Raw genomic sequence first — 19554 nt, forward strand, 5'->3', positions numbered from 1 at the left:
ACAAAATCCAGTTTTGGCTTCTTACACATATTAAGACGACCAGAAACACATTGAATATACAGACACGGATATTCTAAACAAGAAAATATATTTAATATGCAAGTTTAATCGTAGAAATGCCTTATTAGTTGAAAGCATCTTACAATGCAGCAAACTCAGGAATGTCCCTTTAATACATTTCAAGTTTTTATTATTTCTCTGTATAAAGAACACTTACTAAGTTAGAAATTATTTGATTTTTGTTATTTTGTCTATATGGTGATGGGGGCAACCCGCTACATGGCAGGTTTTAACTTTGAGATTATTTGATTTTGGTTATTTTGTCTATATGGTGATGGGGGCAACCCGCTACATGGCAGGTTTTAACTTTGAGATTATTTGATTTTTGTTATTTTGTCTATATGGTGATGGGGGCAACCCGCTACATGGCAGGTTTTAACTTTGAGATTATTTGATTTTGGTTATTTTGTCTATATGGTGATGGGGGCAATCCGCTACATGGCAGGTTTTAACTTTGAGATTATTTGATTTTGGTTATTTTGTCTATATGGTGATGGGGGCAATCCGCTACCGGGCAAATGTCTTTTATCGAAACCTTTGGTATACCAGTCGTGGAGCACTGTTTGGTTGATTCAGATGTGTAAAGTTCTTTAGTGTCCTTCACCAATATCAAAAGATTGTACAATTCAGATTACTGAATCCACTAGCTAGCACAAACTGTATTTCCAAGTTAAAATCCACGAAAACATCTTTGACCATGCTAATATGAAATCTGCGCTTCTACTCTGATTAGTAACAGTAAATATCGCTTAATAGAGAAAATATTAGAATATTATTTAGATTGCTGATTCAGTTTGATATTTTTAGACCCAAGTATTTCTTTTAATCGTAAATTCCACTAGTTAGCACGTATTTTATTTCCAAGTTAAACTACCACGAAAACATCTTTGACCATGCTAATATGTACACTAAGATTCCACGCTGATGAGTAAATATCGGTTAATAGAGAAAATGTGTTTAAAATGTCTGAATCCCAAGCATGGTTAATGAACGTGCAGGAAGTGACTCGCTCCCCGGTGCAATGCTGACGGACTAACTCCATGAAGGGGGACATTGTGTCATGGGACGTCTTATGTCCGGTAAAACTGATGCCTGCACAAGCGGAAGGAAATTACATCAGAAGAGAGTGCAGACAAACACTGAAACGAAGGTCGTGTTCAGGAGCTCGGCTGTTCGTGATCGTTCGCTAATCTGAACGTGATAGACTAGGACGTGAAGGAAACAAGATAACATATTTTCCAGATATCTCTTTTATCTCTAACATTCTCTCTCGCTGTCTCTGTCTCCGTTTGTGTCTCTGTCTGTCTCTCGTTCTCTCTCTCTCTCTCTCTCTCTCTCTCTCTCTCTCTCTCTCTCTCTCTCTCTCTCTCTCTCTCTCTCTCTCCCTCTCTCTCTCTCTCTCTCTCTCTCTCTCTCTCTCTCTCTCTCTCTCTCTCTCTCTCTCTCTCTCTCTCTCTCTCTCACACACACATACACACACAAACACTCACATTTTTAAAATTCAAAATGGCGCATGATACAAAACGTGAGGTCAAAATAAAAACCTATAAAAATGAAAGCCCACTTAACATCTACTGTACGTAATAAAACGATGGTCGATCGGATTACCTTTTTTTTCTTCTTATCTTCGTACAATCCTTAGTAATTTGTTACAGAGTGAAATGCACTTCTTTAGTTCTTAGAGATTTTCTGTAAATAATTTTTACAGGTAAAATAATTTGTTCGTATGACCGCAGTCGACTTGCTCCGAGAGAAAAAAAAGAAAAAAAAGAAATGTTTTATTTAACGACACACTCGACACGTTTTATTTACGGTTATATGGCGTCAGACATATGGTTAAGGACCACACATATTTTGAGAGGAAACCCGCTGTCGCCACTACATGGGCTACTCTTTCCGATTAGCAGCAAGGGATCTTTTATTTGCGCTTCCCACAAGCATGATAGCACAAACCATGGCCTTTGTTGAACCAGTTATAGATCACTGGTCGGTGCAAGTGGTTTACACTTACCCATTGAGCCTTGCGGAGCACTCACTCAGGGTTTGGAGTCGGTATCTGGATTTAAAATCCCATGCCTCGACTGGGATCCGAGCCCATTGCCTACCAGCCTGTTGACCGATGGCCTAACCACGATGCCACTGAGGCCGGTGCTCCGAGAGCCGTTCCCACATTGAATAGTCCATAGGGTTGCTGTCGGTGAACATAACAAGGCAATTCCGAAACATTGGGGGCAAAAATTTTATATCTCAGAATGGGCGGAATGTAGCCCAATGGTAAATCGCTCGCTTGATGCGAATTCGGTTTGGGATCGATCCCCGTCGGTGGGCCCATTGTACTATTTCTCGTTCCAGCCAGTACACCACAAGTGATATATCCATGGTCGTGGTATGTGCTATCTTATCTATGGGATGGTGCATATAAAAGATTCCTTAAAACTAATGGATAACTGTGGCGGATTTCCTCTGTAAGAATATATGTCAACATTACCAAATGTCTGACATCCAAAAGCCGATGATTAATAAATCAATGTGCTCTAGTGGTGTCGTTAAACAAAACAAACTTTACCCCAGAAAACAACTGTGGTTTATATAAAAATAAAATGGTCTGACAGTGGATCACTGTTGAGTACCTTTTCATCGGTAAAGCTTTTCTTTCTTTCTTTCTTTTTTTGTTTACATCGCACATATTTGTTTAAAGAAAGCCATGTATGAAAATTAAACATTAACGATCAATGCAGTAAAATAAGTTGTTTTGTGCAAAATATTTATTCTCTGGGTTGTATACTTTTCCCGCTATTCAACTTTAAAAAGTGGGACTTTTTTTAATCACCTCGTATCACGCTTGATTTCATACTGACATATACGTGTACCTGACATTTCATACTGATAGACGTGTATGTGACATTTCGTACTGATATATACGGGTACGTGACATTTAACACTGATATGTACGTGACATTTCGTACTGATATATACGTGTACGTGACATTTCATACTGATTTAAACGTGTGCGTGACATTTCATACTGATTTAAACGTGTACGTGACATTTCATACCAATATATACGTGTACGTGACATTTCATACTGATATATACATGTACTTGACAATTCATATTGATATATACGTGTACGTGACATTTCGTACTGATCTAAACGTGTGCGTGACATTTCATACTGATTTAAACGTGTGCGTGACATTTCATACTGATATATACATGTACGCGACATTTCATACTGATATATACGCGTACGTGACATTTCATACTGATTTAAATGTGTGCGTGACATTTCATAGTGATATATACATGTACTTGACAATTCATATTGAGAGAGACGGGTGTGTGACATTTCATACTGAGACGCGAATGTGACATTTAATGTTGAGAAATGTTTTGTTTATTTGTTTTGTTTAACGATACCACTAGAACACATTGATTTATTAATCATCGGCTTTGGGTCTAAATAATTGAACAGGATAATAGTACATGCAGAAAGAGACGGCGTACGTGACACGCTATTGCGCGAAGATTTACACCAATCGAAAAACAACTATTAGAAAGACCCCAAAAACGGACAGACATGGTTTTTAGAGCAGATGATTTAATTTTCTGCTTCATCGATCGTCTTAGAGATAATTAGACAGGTGACTTAGATAGAACAAGACGAGAATAATCCAAACTGTGAAAATGTCTAATAAAAAATAATCCGCCACATTTTTCGTAAAGACGTTTCAAAGAAGAAGTAATTACAAAGCAACCCTTATTTAAAGAAAAAGAATTAGGATATTAAATAATTAAAAAGTCTCCAGAATTCAACTCGATTTCGTTCGGATAAAAGAATGTTCGTAATGGCGGCTGTTTAAGTTCGCTAATTATGTCCACTGATGAAAATAATTTTTTTTTTGTAAAACAGTTAATATAGTGATAACAGTTCCATTTTTCATTTCATTTCAACTTATTTTCTGGCTTATATGCAATTAAGGTTCAAGCACGCTGTCCTGGATACACACCTCAGCTATCTGGGTTGCCTGTCCAGAACAGTGGGTTAGTTGTTAGTTGGTTAGTGGTTAGTGAGAGAGAAGAGGGTATAGTGGCCTTACACCTACCCATTAAACCCTTAAGACCTCGTTCTGGGTTGGAGCCAGTACCGGGCAACCTGATTAAAATTAGCTCTACTGGGTCTACCAGTAGATCTAACAGCATTGCGTGGACTCCCCATGTCCAAGTGACATTTCATCTATAAATAACACTACGCCTTTTATAGCGTTATTCGGGAGCATACAAATTCTAAAAATATCGGGCGAGACTATTTATGCAACAGGCGAACTTGTTGGTCTATTTCAACATTGAAAAAACAGGGGGAAAAGTGCAGTAATAAACTCTGGATTGTATACTAGTATAAACAGATTTTATGGCTATACCAGTACGGTTTTTTGTTTCGTCTTGATGATGATGATGATGATAACCAGTTTAACGTGCCCATATACCACTAGGGTTTCGAACACGCCCATCCCGAGTCCGACCTCCGATAAGATCGGTATCCTGACTCGGGATGGAAAGGGGGGGGGGGGGGGGGGTGTGAAAATAGCAATTAGTAAAGAAGTTAATAGATTAAATAAAATAAAAAAAAGGTTACAAGCCAAAAATAAAAAAGAATTGACTGCTCGGCCGAATATTTATATAATTTGGAGCATGTTAGAAAGACAGTCCAAATTTAATAAGAGAAAGAAGAGAGGATCGGACTATTTAATAATATTTTAAAAAAAGAAGTAATTCCGACATAACATTTTGAACTCAGATCTAAAAGTTTAAAGTCCGATCGATATGTCCACGCGAGTGGCCTCGTTAAGGTCGTTTGGGTGCACAGCTTAAAGGGACGAGATGCGTTGCATCCCGTCAAGAAAACCCCTAGATTGACAGTCGATAGACGTTGAAGGTGTAGTGCTGTGCTGAAATGCAGATCTTGAGAAGCCGGATCCGTCTGAACGAGAGAGAGTATCAGACTTGGGTATAGTCCAGTCGTCATGGGTTGGTATAGTGGTGCGGACGGGCCCGACTCCGGAGGATACGAGATGGTATCACTATAAAGCAAGGTAAAGTCTAGAAAAAGAGTAGTAGGGGCCGACCCCGCTTCCTATTTCTTCTTAGAGTGGGGCGGTCAATCTTCCAGTGATGCTAGGACAGGCTCGGACATGTAGAGACTAAACGCGAACAACCGTGGCGTTCTGCAGAATGGCCGTCATACGAGTCACGGGAAAAACAAGTCAGACAGTCGGACGGAGAAATGACGTGGAGGCAAGGAATCTCGCTAAAAAAGAATCCAACCTGGTGGTGCAGGCTGTCGAAACGAGAAGCGTTCCAGCGTTCAATCAGTTCCAATGACCGCATACATCCCAGTAGAAAACTTCATTTCGCTGACAAAAACAACGAAACGAAGGACCCCCAAGTCGAGCACACGAAAGCACGTGCAGTGTGCACAAGCGAAACAAACACGTCTTACCGCGTGGAGCTCCAGACTGGGAATGTTTCGTCTTGAAACAAATTTTATATAAAGTTTTATATTACAATTAGTTTCCGGCATCACATAGTGGGCCATCACAATATTGATGCGCATCTCTAATATAATTAATAAAGAAAATTCTACTCATTAAATTTGGTCGCTAGATTAGATCGGGTGGTCAAAAAGAAATTACAAAAAATGTACAATTGTTTAAGCTCCAAATCATACAATTTTCAGTTTCTGTATATATTCACTTTAAATTCATAAATATTTTTGAGACAAAATTGTCATTACTTTTTTTACTCTCGTTAGACTGGGGTTTTTTTTCACAATCATTCCTTTGAAAATAACCAAATAGGATATTACATTCACATAATATTGTAAACATAGATGTCAAAACCTTTCAGAATCTACACTAATTATTTAGAACCGTTTCACTTTGTATTTATTAACTAAAAATGGCTCTCCTTAACATACACAGCATTGCCTTTTAAAATGTTTTTACCACGATGTATTGCGACTGATACGTTATTCTCCGTGTAACTTGTCAACAATCATTGTATCTGATTGATGACGACGAAAAACAGGTCTTTAACGAAGGCAGTTTTGGTAGTGACAATTGAGTCACGATTCTTCTATAGTCCGTCCAATCATTCTATAAAAATTGTTTTTTTGTTTTTTTGTGTTTTTTGTAAATAATTTAAGTTTGGTTTGACGTAAGAAGAAAAGTAAATGTGTTTTGGAAATGACAAATATATACTATTTATGTGGTGTAATTTACAAATCAATCGGCTCAGAAATAAATAATTTGTGGTGAATTACATAGGTTGAAAAAAAAGCGTTCCTTGTGGGACGAACTATAATATAAGAGTCTAGGAAGAGACAGTTCGATGTATGTCCGGTATAGCGAAGTTCATTTCCTCTATGCTCATCATTCAACATTGTATTACTGGGAGATGGGGCGTAGCCCAATGGTAAAGAACTCGCCTGATGCGCGGTCGGTCTAGAATCGATCCCCGTCGGTGGGATCATTGGGCTATTTCTCATCTGTGGGATGGTGCATATAAAAGATCCCTTGCTACTAATGGAAACACAATGTAGCGGGTTTCTTCTCAAAGACTATATGTCAAAAATGTTTGACATCCAATAGCCGATGATTAATAAATCAATGTGCTCTAGTGGTGTCGTTAAACAAAACAAACTGTTTTTGGTAGTGACAACCGAGTAACGATTCTTCTAATATAACATTCCAGGAAGAGGGAGTTCGGTGGGTGAGTTCGGTGGGTGTCCGGTACAGCGCAGTTCATTTCCTCCAAGATCGTTATTGAGAACTGTATTGCTGAATATCGTAAAACCTGGATTGGAAGAACGCAAAATGAGATTTCAGATGATTTTCTCTGTTACAAAAACATAATGGTTTTATTCAAGCAAATATACATGACAAACAATTGGGGTTGTTTCAGGGTGGGTTTTTTTCAAAAGATATCGTAATATAACTGTTCTAAGCATAAAATAAAATAAAAACCGAAATTCTCCAGTTCGTGGACATTTAAAAAAACAAAAACTGCTCCATTGTGCACGTTAACAAACGGAGTGCTAGTGTGATACGGTCAAATATGTATGGGGCACGGTTGCAATTGCCCCCTCCCTCCCCCAGCCCTGAAGCAAAGCTATCGTTCGGGCACCTCACCCCACCCCCACCCCACAAAAAATAACAAAAATAAAAAATAAAAATAACAACCCAACACAAACGACGAAACCATTCGGTCAAAATGCGCTAGTCTGAAAACGTTTTCGTCATGTGTTTCCATCATTCTGTCATATTGACCTTTACTTGCAGAATATGTGGTCTGTTTATCGACACGCCTGGAGCACTAATCATGGTTATTGGATGTCAAACATTTCGTAATTCTGACATATAGTCTTAGAGAAGAAAAATGGTAAAAAAAAAAAAAAAAAAATGTTTTCCACATGCACCATCCCACAGGCAGGACCGCATATACCACGGCGTTTGATATACCAGTCGTTTTACTCGTATAATGCAAGAGATTGCATGTCAGGACATCTAGCGACGGGATCTAGTCCAGTCGGTAGAGTGCTCGCCTGAGGTGCTTTGATATACCAGTCGTTTTACTCGTATAATGCAAGAGATTGCATGTCGGACATCTAGCGACGGGATCTAGTCCAGTCGGTAGAGTGCTCGCCTGAGGTGCTTTGATATACCAGTCGTTTTACTCGTATAATGCAAGAGATTGCATGTCGGACATCTAGCGACGGGATCTAGTCCAGTCGGTAGAGTGCTCGCCTGAGGTGCTTTGATATACCAGTCGTTTTACTCGTATAATGCAAGAGATTGCATGTCGGGACATCTAGCGACGGGATCTAGTCCAGTCGGTAGAGTGCTCGCCTGAGGTGCTTTGATATACCAGTCGTTTTACTCGTATAATGCAAGAGATTGCATGTCGGGACATCTAGCGACGGGATCTAGTCCAGTCGGTAGAGTGCTCGCCTGAGGTGCTTTGATATACCAGTCGTTTTACTCGTATAATGCAAGAGATTGCATGTCGGGACATCTAGCGACGGGATCTAGTCCAGTCGGTAGAGTGCTCGCCTGAGGTGCTTTGATATACCAGTCGTTTTACTCGTATAATGCAAGAGATTGCATGTCGGGACATCTAGCGACGGGATCTAGTCCAGTCGGTAGAGTGCTCGCCTGAGGTGCTTTGATATACCAGTCGTTTTACTCGTATAATGCAAGAGATTGCATGTCGGGACATCTAGCGACGGGATCTAGTCCAGTCGGTAGAGTGCTCGCCTGAGGTGCTTTGATATATATACCAGTCGTTTTACTCGTATAATGCAAGAGATTGCATGTCAGGACATCTAGCGACGGGATCTAGTCCAGTCGGTAGAGTGCTCGCCTGAGGTGCTTTGATATACCAGTCGTTTTACTCGTATAATGCAAGAGATTGCATGTCGGACATCTAGCGACGGGATCTAGTCCAGTCGGTAGAGTGCTCGCCTGAGGTGCTTTGATATACCAGTCGTTTTACTCGTATAATGCAAGAGATTGCATGTCAGGACATCTAGCGACGGGATCTAGTCCAGTCGGTAGAGTGCTCGCCTGAGGTGCTTTGATATACCAGTCGTTTTACTCGTATAATGCAAGAGATTGCATGTCAGAACATCTAGCGACGGGATCTAGTCCAGTCGGTAGAGTGCTCGCCTGAGGTGCTTTGATATACCAGTCGTTTTACTCGTATAATGCAAGAGATTGCATGTCAGGACATCTAGCGACGGGATCTAGTCCAGTCGGTAGAGTGCTCGCCTGAGGTGCTTTGGTCGTAGGGTCGAATCTCTGCGGTGGACCCATCTCCCATTGTTTTTTCCGTCCCAACCATTTCCTCACGACTGGTATATCAATTACCGTGCTTTAGATGTACTTTAATACTTACTTGTACAAATGCGCAATGATACGTTTTCAACCTTGTATATATAGCTGTTTGGTACTGATGCCAATGTGAAAAAAGTTGTTTCGATATTCGAATATTTTCGTTTAAAACCTATACATTCAGGAGGAAAGCTGCTTTCTAAAAATATATCTTGACTATTTCTACAGGAAAATGTGCTTCTTTTTTATGTCTATTTATAACATTCTTGTGGCCATTTATTTGTACCATGACAATACTACAATGCTAAAAAGATATAAAACACAATATGTACTCTGTTATACAAACAAGAATTTGATACCACGACTTTCGATACGCTGAGATTGGTACAACCAAAATAAATCATATTTATCCATTGAAGGGAATAACAGAGAGGCGACCCAACGACCTATGACTCATGGGACGACAACAACCCTAACGCCAACCAACGATCATCACAGACTGCTTCTTCAATTTACAACAATCAAATCACGAACCCGTAATCTTAAAACGTACCTAATACTCTCAGAAAATTTGCATTTCTCGTAAGTTTCTTCTTTAAATCTAATATAAAAGAGGCATTGAAAGTCTACCCACGTGATTCAAACAATATCTATTACATTTTCAAAAAATTAGCGATCGGGATTAGCCGCCGGTCAGAATCCCCCTCGATCAATCCAGTTATCAAATGGTGGTGGCCGCCGTTCTAATGCTGGGACGTCTTATTAAGGTAAGATGGTCGCAAACCGAATTTGTTTTTCCGCCGATCGGGCCATTTCGGGTAAGTAAATATCCGGCACAGACTTACCGAGTTAGCGGACAGTAACTGGGATCGCGAACATAAAAACTGCATTAGGCGTTTTCGGACGAAGGCCGGTCAAAATAGATACGCGTGCTGTGTGACACAGGTCAAGAGAAGATTCAAATTAATCATAGAGGTTTTCGCCTGAGGAAGCTGGGGGTGAGGAGGAGGGGGGGGGGGGGGGGGGGTAGAAAGGAAAGGAATGTTTGTTAAACGCGATCCTGCTCAAGTAAGCGTTTTAGGTGTCTTGTTTGCCGCAACACATAGGGATAGTAAAGTTTGTTTGTTTTATTTAACGACGCCGCTAGAGCACATTGATTTTTTATCTTATCATCGGCTATTGGACGTCAAACATATGGTCATTCTGACACTGTTTTTAGAGGAAACCCGCTGTCGCCACATAGGCTACTCTTTTTACGACAGGCAGCAAGGGATCTTTTATTTGCGCTTCCCACAGGCAGGATAGCACAAACCATGGCCTTTGTTGAACCAGTTATGGATCACTGGTCGGTGCAAGTGGTTTACACCTACCCATTGAGCCTTGCGGAGCACTCACTCAGGGTTTGGAGTCGGTATCTCGATTAAAAATCCCATGCCTCGACTGGGATCCGAACCCAGTACCTACCAGCCTGTAGACCGATGGCCTGCCACGACGCCACCGAGGCCGGTCACATAGGGATAGAGTTAAAAGTTTGTTTGTTTTGTTTAACGACACAATTAGAGCATATTGATTTATTAATCATCGGCTATTGGATGTCAAACATGTGGTCATTTTGACATATAGGCCTAGTCTTAGTAGCAAGGGATCTTTCATATGCACCATCCCACAGACAGGATAGCACATACCATGGCCTTTGATAAAAAAAAAAAAAGAAAAAAAAAAGATATATCAGTCGTGGTGCACTGGCTGCAACGAGAAAGAGCCCAATGGGCCCTCCGACGGGGATCGATCCTAGATCGACCGCGCATCAAGCGTGCGTTTTACCACTGGGCTACGTTTTGCAACACATAGGGATAGAGATGACATGACATTACACCGTGGCTTTTGATAAACTATATACATATATAAATAAGAATATTTATATATACATACATATATATTACAATACCTCGCCGCTAAAATTAACTTCGGATTCTCGTTTGGGTTATAAAAAACTTGTCTTTGACGATCATAGTTCCGCACAGAAATTGTCATGCTAATTGTAGTGTCGATCTGCGCATGTTTCAAGAACATTAGTAGTATCCGATACACTGATATCAGTTTAAACGAAATTGTAAAAATATATTTGCTGGATTAAACAATATTATGACTCGTCACGTATCTCACTGACGGCAGATATGACAGTAGTCAATGGTCGACTAGTATTTAATTCAGTTGTAACTATGGCTCTTTAAGTATAGTATATTGAACACCAAAACAATCGCGAACGTTTTAATATAACCATTTTTCATTGATATAATTAAACCGGCCTCGGTGGCGCAGTGGTTAAGCCATCGGACTATAGGCTGGTAGGTACAGAGTTCTCAGCCCGGTACCGACTCCATGGACTCAATGGGTAGGTGTAAGGCCACTACACCCTCTTCTCTGTCACTAACCACTAACTAACTAACAACTAACTCACTGTCCTGGACAGACAGCCCAAACAGCTGAGATGTGTGCCCAGGACAGCGTGCTTGAACCTTAATTGGATATAAGCATTGAAATGAAATGAAAATGATTCAATTAATTCGTTACATACACTATCAAACTAGGTCTGAAATATTTACAAGTCATTGGCAGTTTTAATACACACAAACACTAAGTGGATTCGGACTGAATAATCTGTAATATAACAAGCAAGGCCTTTTTAACAGTTTGAAATCGCTCTGACCGCTTATTCTCTTTTGATGTGTACTGCCGACAGCCTTTTTCTGTACTTAACCGATGCCTGATTTCTTAAAGATCGTTTTGCGCTCCGGTCCAGTCAACTACCATACACACGTTTCTAAATATTGCGTACAAAAAATGAATTCCATAAATACAACTATAACGGAGGTCGCCATCTTTCTGAACACAGAAGTGGCTACATTGACGGCGGTCGTGTATATAGCCTGGGCTAATGAGGGCTGGCTATCTACATGGTGGTCGTATTTTAAAAATTAAAATTATTATTATTATTATTTTTTTTTTTTTTTTTTTTTTTTTTTTTTTTTATAATTATTTATTATTATTATTATTATTAATATTATTTTTTTTTTTTTTTATATTTTATTTTTTTTTTTTTATATATTTTTTTTTGGGGGGGGGGGCTTCAAAAGAAGAACGCAAAACCACATCTTCGTAACATTTGGAGAATTGATTTAATTATTGAATGGTGAGTCCGATAATTACCAAATGTTGCAGGATTGTTCACAATTCACTCTAGTCCATTGTGAGTAAGTGATAGGACACACCACCAAGGTCAAGGTCATCTGGAGTCAATACCGGGTGTGGCCTCCGCGTGTGTTGACAACTGCCTGGCACCGCCTGCCCATTGAAGCAACCAGAGTACGTTATGACGTCCTTCATGGTGGCCCACTTAATTGCAAGGCTGCTGCCAGCTGTAAAAAAGGGTAATAATAAATCGAGTGGTTGTTGCTGTCGGAGGCGTCGGTCCAACTATCCCATAGATGCTCAATTGGGTTGGGCATCCGGTGATATCGATGGCCAAGGAAGGACATTAATGTTGTTTAGTTCTGTAGGAAAATGACATTTGTGCAGACGTGCTGTGTGTAGGCCTGGCGTTGTCATGTGTTGGAACACTGCGTTTTTGCGTTGGCCATAACTGGAACGATGTGTGGCCGGAGGATCTGGTCAATGTAAGCCCTGTGCATTCAGGTTGCCCTGCACGTGGACCAGGTCAGTTCTGCCAGTGTGTGAGATGGCTGCCCACACCATGACACTACCCCCACCGAATCTGTCCACTTCCTGCACGCAGTTTGCCGCATAACGTTCACCACGACGCCTATACACGCGACATCTTCCGATCATGGTACGTCGGAGCAGAAATCGTGACTCGTCACTGAACCACAACTGTCTCCATCGCAGTTGAGGCCATTGTCGATGAATCTGGCACCACTGCAGTCGGAGTCGACGGTGTTGTGGTGTTAAGATGACACCTCGAACTGGAGGTCTGGCACGAATTCCTACCTCACGTAGGCGGTTCCGTACGGTCTGGTCGGATATCCTGCGCAAACCTGGTATTGCTGCGGCTGTGGAGGTGGCAGTAGTCAATCGTTCCCGAAGGTGGCGTACCCGGATGTAGCGGTCCTGCCCGGGGGTAGTGCCCCGTGGTCGACCGGATCTAGGGAGGTCACGTGTTGATCCATGTTGCTGGTAACGGTCCAACAGTCTGGAGATAGGTGCTTGGGGACACATGGAATGCCCTGGCAACGGCCGTTCTGGATTCGCCTGCGTCTAGTCGGCCGATGGCATTGTTTCAATGCGGTTCACTGAGACGTGGCATGTCCTGGATTGTCAACTGTCGGCCAGATACAGAGGCCAGGCAAGCGAACACCCTGCACTTTTATACTGTCGGTTTCATGTTGCACGTGCAGACAACGCACGTGCAGTGGTGACATGGTTTGCACGTGGCTGCGTTTTTGCGAATATTCACATTTTGGAACTTTATTGTACAGTAGCTGCGTTTTATCGAATGTAACCGTGGGAATGTGTTTGGGACATGCAATGACCTTATATTCACAAAGCATGAACCGGTAGGAAACATAAAATCGGAGTTATAACCCATTTGTACCCTTTTGCGTTTCTTTTTTTGAAGAGTATATATATATTTTTTTTTTTTTTTTTTTTGGGGGGGGGGGGGGGCAGTATAAAGCTACCACACCCCATCTAAACACTCCCATGCTACACACTGGTTATATATAGTTTTAAAGAAAACTAAAGAAAACTAAATTAGAATTCACGTTTCTTTTGTTGATCTGTATATTTGGTATACTGCTAGCTCCAGTGATTGTTAGTATTAGAGATTGATTATTATTATTATTATTATTATTACCATTAATAGGTTAAGAAGTCCTTCATTGTTTCCATTTAATTATTAGTTAAATTAAATACATTTGTAAAAAAATAAAATAATAATAAATCGAGGATACTCCCCCGAGTGTCTTGTGATATCATAATGTATCAGCACAAGTTGATAAAAGATTGAAATCCGAGGCTTGCCGAGACTTTTATACTTTTATCAACGAGTGCTGATAAATTATATCACAAGACACGAGGGGGGTATTCTTTTTATCATTCATTATCATTCTTTTCATTTGCGACAGTTGTAAACAATGTCAGTAATGTGGTTTGAATGTCAGCGGTAGACTCGTTCACTAGCAGTGGCGTGACGTCACTAATGGTAGGTTTAGCGCTGAAACAAACACAGTGACGTAACAAAACATGTCTTGTGATTAAAATTTGACCAATCAAGATTATATCGCAGGAGATATCGCAAATTATAGTGCCAGCGATATCTGCTACAAAAGCCTTTAATGGATGATAAATAAATAAATATGAACACTCTCCGATGTAGTCAGACTTAAGGCGACGCTACACAATACCAGTATCTTGTACACGAATAGCCATGAGAAAAACCTATTGTTTAGAAACAGATGAAATCGTAATGTTTATTTTGTCTTCACGTTTGGTATGGATGTCCATAAAGGCGATGCCACACAATACGAGTTCCTCGAACGAGAATAGCCGATCGGCAAGACAAACATTACCATTTCATCGGTTGCTACGCAATCGGTGGTAAAGGCGACGCCACATGATACAAGTTCCTTGAACGATAATAGCCGATCGACAGGACAAACATTACTACTTCACCGGTTGCTATGCAATCGGTACTAAAGGCGACGCCACACGATACAAGTTCCTTGAACGATAATAGCCGATCGACAAACAAACATTAAGATTTCATCAATTACTATGCAATCGGTGCTAAAGGCGACGCCACATGATACTAGTTTCTCGAACAATAGTAGCCGATCAACAAGACAGACATTACGATTTCATCGGTTTATATGCAATCGGTACTAAAGGCGATGATGATGATGATAACTAGTTTAACGTGCCCATATACCATTAGGGTTTCGAACACGCCCATCCCGAGTCTGACCTCCGATAAAAATGGGCAGAATTTTGAAAATAGCAATTAGTAAAAAGTTAATAGAATAAAAAAACAGTATAAAAAATTACAAGCCAAAAATAAAAAGAATTGACTGCTCGGCCGAATATTTATATAATTTGGAGCATTTTAGAAGAACAGTCCAAAAAGAAGAGAGGATCGGACTATTTAATAATATTAAAAACAAAGAAAGAAGTAATTTCAACATAAAATTTTGAACGAAGGTCTAAATGTTTAAAGTCCGATATATATGTCCACATGAGTGGCCTCGTTAAGGCCGTTGGAGGCTGGCCTATGGCGAACCGATGAGCGGAGAAACGGCAAAGGCGGGGATGAAGTGCTTCCATCTCTGGTCGGCGAGGATGGTTATGACACTCCGGTAGTCGTTGCCGAAAAGGGCCTTGACGATCCTGTGGATGGTGTGGCTATCCATCTCTCTAACCAGGACCGCTTGTCGATAGACTCCTTCTCGACGCTGAGTTAGTCTTGCTGGCTGTAGATTTGATGGTGTGTAGCTCGTAAGCGCTTCCATCGGCAGTTGTTTCAGTTCTGGTTTCACTAGTCCGCCCATCAGTGATGCCGGATCCGAGGTGTTCCCCTGCACGAACTTCAGGAAGCCGGACCTGATTTTCCCGATCTGAACTTTCCAGACGGCTTCCGAGTCGGAGGGGGACGGTACTTGTGAAGGTGGAGGCCGGGCCTTGCCAGGTTGGTCGCTCGGCTGAGCGGCGGCCTTCCTCTTTCCAACGGCGGCTGATCGGGCCGGTGGCTTGACGACTGGCAGTACCGGGGATACCGGCCAGTTCTGTCTGGGCCACGTAGTGGTCGGCGATGGAGGGCCTTTACACCGCGGTGTTGAGTCTGTCCCTCTCGATGGTCGACGGTTCCGGCGTAGCAGGTTTCCTCGACTCAGGCTGGGCTGGGGTGGCGTCGCAGAAGAGACCGCCGCCAGTTTTGGTCCCCCTGGCGCGCTTTTCCTCTTCCTCCATCTCCTCCTTTTCTTCTGTACGATCGCGTCGCCGTACACCAAAGTCACGGAAGCCCGTGACCCGGTGTAAGTGACGCGATATTGAAGTAGCTTCTCGTAACTCAGTAAGAGTCCCCCCAGTGTGTGTGTGTGTGGGGGGGGGGGGGGGGGTAACTCGAGAGTACATGGCGAGACGTCTGTCCTCATCGCAAGTTAGCTTGGAAGTGACTAAAGGCGACACAACACGATACAAGTTCCTTGAACGAGAATAGCCGATTGGCAAGACAAACATTACGATTTCATCGGTAACCGATTAACCGGGTTACTATGCAATCGGTGGTAAAAGCGACACAACACGATACAAGTTCCTGGAACGATAATAGCCGATCGGCAAGACAAACATTAAGATTTCATCGGTTACTATGCAATCGGTGCTAAAGGCAACGATACGCTATACGAGTTCCTTGAACGATAATAGCCGATCGGCAAGACAAACATTAAGATTTCATCAATTACTATGCAATCGGTGCTAAAGGCGATACAACACGATGGAGTGCTTCGAACCAGAACAGCCTAGGCCTACTAACAGTGAGAAATATTTTATTTAACGACGCACTCAACACATTTTATTTACGGTTATATGGCGTCAGACATATGGTTAAGGACCACACAGATTGAGAGAGGAAACCGTTGTCGTCACTTCATGGGCCACTCGTTTCGATCAGCAGCAAGGGATCTTTTATATGCACCATCCCACAGACAGGATAGTACATACCACGTCGTTTGATATACCAGTCGTGGTGCACTGGCTGGAACGAGAAATAGCCCAGTGGGTCCACCGACGGGGATCGATCCCAGACCGACCGCGCATCGAGCGAGCGCTTTACCACTGGTCTACGTCCCGCCCCAGGGCTACTAACAAGACAAGCATTACGATTTCATCGGTTGCTATGCAATCGGCTATTATCGTACGAGGCACTCGTATCGTGTGGCGTCGCCTTAAGAGACAAGCATCTGTTGTAGCTGGCCCCTGCGCGTGCTGTAACCTCACCGTGGTGCAGGGGTGTAACATTCTCTTTGAGAATGGCTAATACAGCACAAATTGAAATTTTGAGTAAAAGTCGGTGTCTGTCTGTGATATTTGTATTTTTGCACAGTTCTTTACACTGTTTTTATTTCAATCTTGAATTTTTATATTGATGTTGATCATCACCTTATTTGTTTACATTACCATAGTTTGCATTCCCAGTCTGGAGCTCGTCGCGGTAAGACGTGTTTGTGCACACTGCACGTGCTTTCGCGGCTCGACTTGGGGATCCTTCACTTTTGTTGTTTTTATCAGCGAAGTGAAGTTTTCTACTGGGATGTATGCGGCCATTGGAACTGATTGAACGCTGGAACGCTTCTCGTTTCGACAGTTTGCACCACCAGGTTGGATTCTTTTTTAGCGAGATTCCTTGCCTCAACGTCATTTCTCCGTTTGACTATGTTGACTTGTTTTTTTCGTGACTCGTATGACGGCCATTCTGCAGAACGCCACGGTCCAAGCCTGTCCTAGCAGCACTGGAAGATTGACCGCCCCACTCTAAGAAGAAATAGGAAGCGGGGTCGGCCCCTAGTACTCTTTTCTAGACTTTACTTTGTTTTATTGTGATACCATCTCGTATCCTCCGGAGTCGGGCCCGTCCGTACCACTGACGACTGGACTATACCCTAGTCTGATTCTCTCTCTCTCGTTCAGACGGATCTGGCTTCTCAAGATCTGTATTTCAGCACAGCACTACACCTTCAACGTCTATTGACTGTCAATCTAGGGGTTTTCTTGACAGGATGCAACCCATCTCGTCCCTACAAGCTGTGCACCCTAACGGCCTTAACGAGGCCACTCACGTGGACATATAGATCGGACTTTAAACTTTTAGACCTTCGTTCAAAGGTTTATGTCGAAATTACTTTCTTTTTCAAATATTATTAAATAGTCCGATCCTCTCTTCTTTCTCTTATTTATTTTTGGACTGTCCTTCTAAAATGCTCCAAATTATATAAATATTGACCGAGCAGTCATTTATTTTTATTTTTGGCTTGTAACTTTTTTACTAATTGCTATTTTCAAAATTCTGCCCATTTTCAACTCTGTCGGTCTCCCTTCAGTGCGCGCGCTTGTGTATTCCACAATATAATTATAATATTTGATACATATTTTTTTTTCAAACTGAGGTTTTGTCACTTGAACTCCCCACCTGAATCCGCGCCTGCTTCATGTTTACAGATATTTTCTTAAATATAGGTCATACTACGATTTGTGCGGATAGGACGATAGAACAGAACATTAGTTTGAAACGCACTATAGAATGATGCTTTTGATATGAAAATGACCTTAGTTATTTATAGGAGAAATAACGTGCTTTCCGAACACACAACGATTTTTAAAAAGTGGAATTAAGTCAACTTCGTGCATTTTATATGATGATTTGTATATAAAACCTGTCGGGGTTTGGGTTTGTTTTCATGTAAATGCAAACAAAACAAATATCGAATAGGAAATAAACGTAACATTTGCAAAAAACTTTGGGTCTAAATAATTGAACAGGATAATAGTACATGCAGAAAGAGACGGCGTACGTGACACGCTATTGCGCGAAGATTTACACCAATCGAAAAACAACTATTAGAAAGACCCAACAAACGGACAGACATGGTTTTTAGAGCAGATGATTTAATTTTCTGCTTCATCGATCGTCTTAGAGATAATTAGACAGGTGACTTAGATAGAACAAGACGAGAATAATCCAAACTGTGAAAATATCTAATAAAAAATAATCCGCTACATTTTTCGTAAAGACGTTTCAAAGAAGAAGTAATTACAAAGCAACCCTTATTTAAAGAAAAAGAATTAGGATATTAAATAATTAAAAAGTCTCCAGAATTCAACTCGATTTCGTTCGGATAAAAGAATGTTCGTACTGGCGGCTGTTTAAGTTCGCTAATTATGTCCACTGATGAAAAAAAAAAAAGTTTTGCAAAACAGTTAATATAGTGATAACAGTTCCATTTTTCATTTCATTTCAACTTATTTTCTGGCTTATATGCAATTAAGGTTCAAGCACGCTGTCCTGGATACACACCTCAGCTATCTGGGTTGCCTGTCCAGAACAGTGGGTTAGTTGTTAGTTGGTTAGTGGTTAGTGAGAGAGAAGAGGGTATAGTGGCCTTACACCTACCCATTAAACCCTTAAGACCTCGTTCTGGGTTGGAGCCAGTACCGGGCAATCTGATTAAAATTAGCTCTACTGGGTCTACCAGTAGATCTAACAGCATTGCGTGGACTCCCCATGTCCAAGTGACATTTCATCTATAAATAACACTACGCCTTTTATAGCGTTATTCGGGAGCATACAAATTCTAAAAATATCGGGCGAGACTATTTATGCAACAGGCGAACTTGTTGGTCTATTTCAACATTGAAAAAACAGGGGGGAAAGTGCAGTAATAAACTCTGGATTGTATACTAGTATAAACAGATTTTATAGCTATACCAGTACGGTTTTTTGTTTCGTCTTGATGATGATGATGATAACTAGTTTAACGTACCCATATACCACTAGGGTTTCGAACACGCCCATCCCGAGTCCGACCTCCGATAA

Source organism: Gigantopelta aegis, chromosome 15 (genome assembly GCF_016097555.1).
Source record: "Gigantopelta aegis isolate Gae_Host chromosome 15, Gae_host_genome, whole genome shotgun sequence".
Classification (NCBI taxonomy): Eukaryota; Metazoa; Mollusca; class Gastropoda; order Neomphalida; family Peltospiridae; genus Gigantopelta; species Gigantopelta aegis.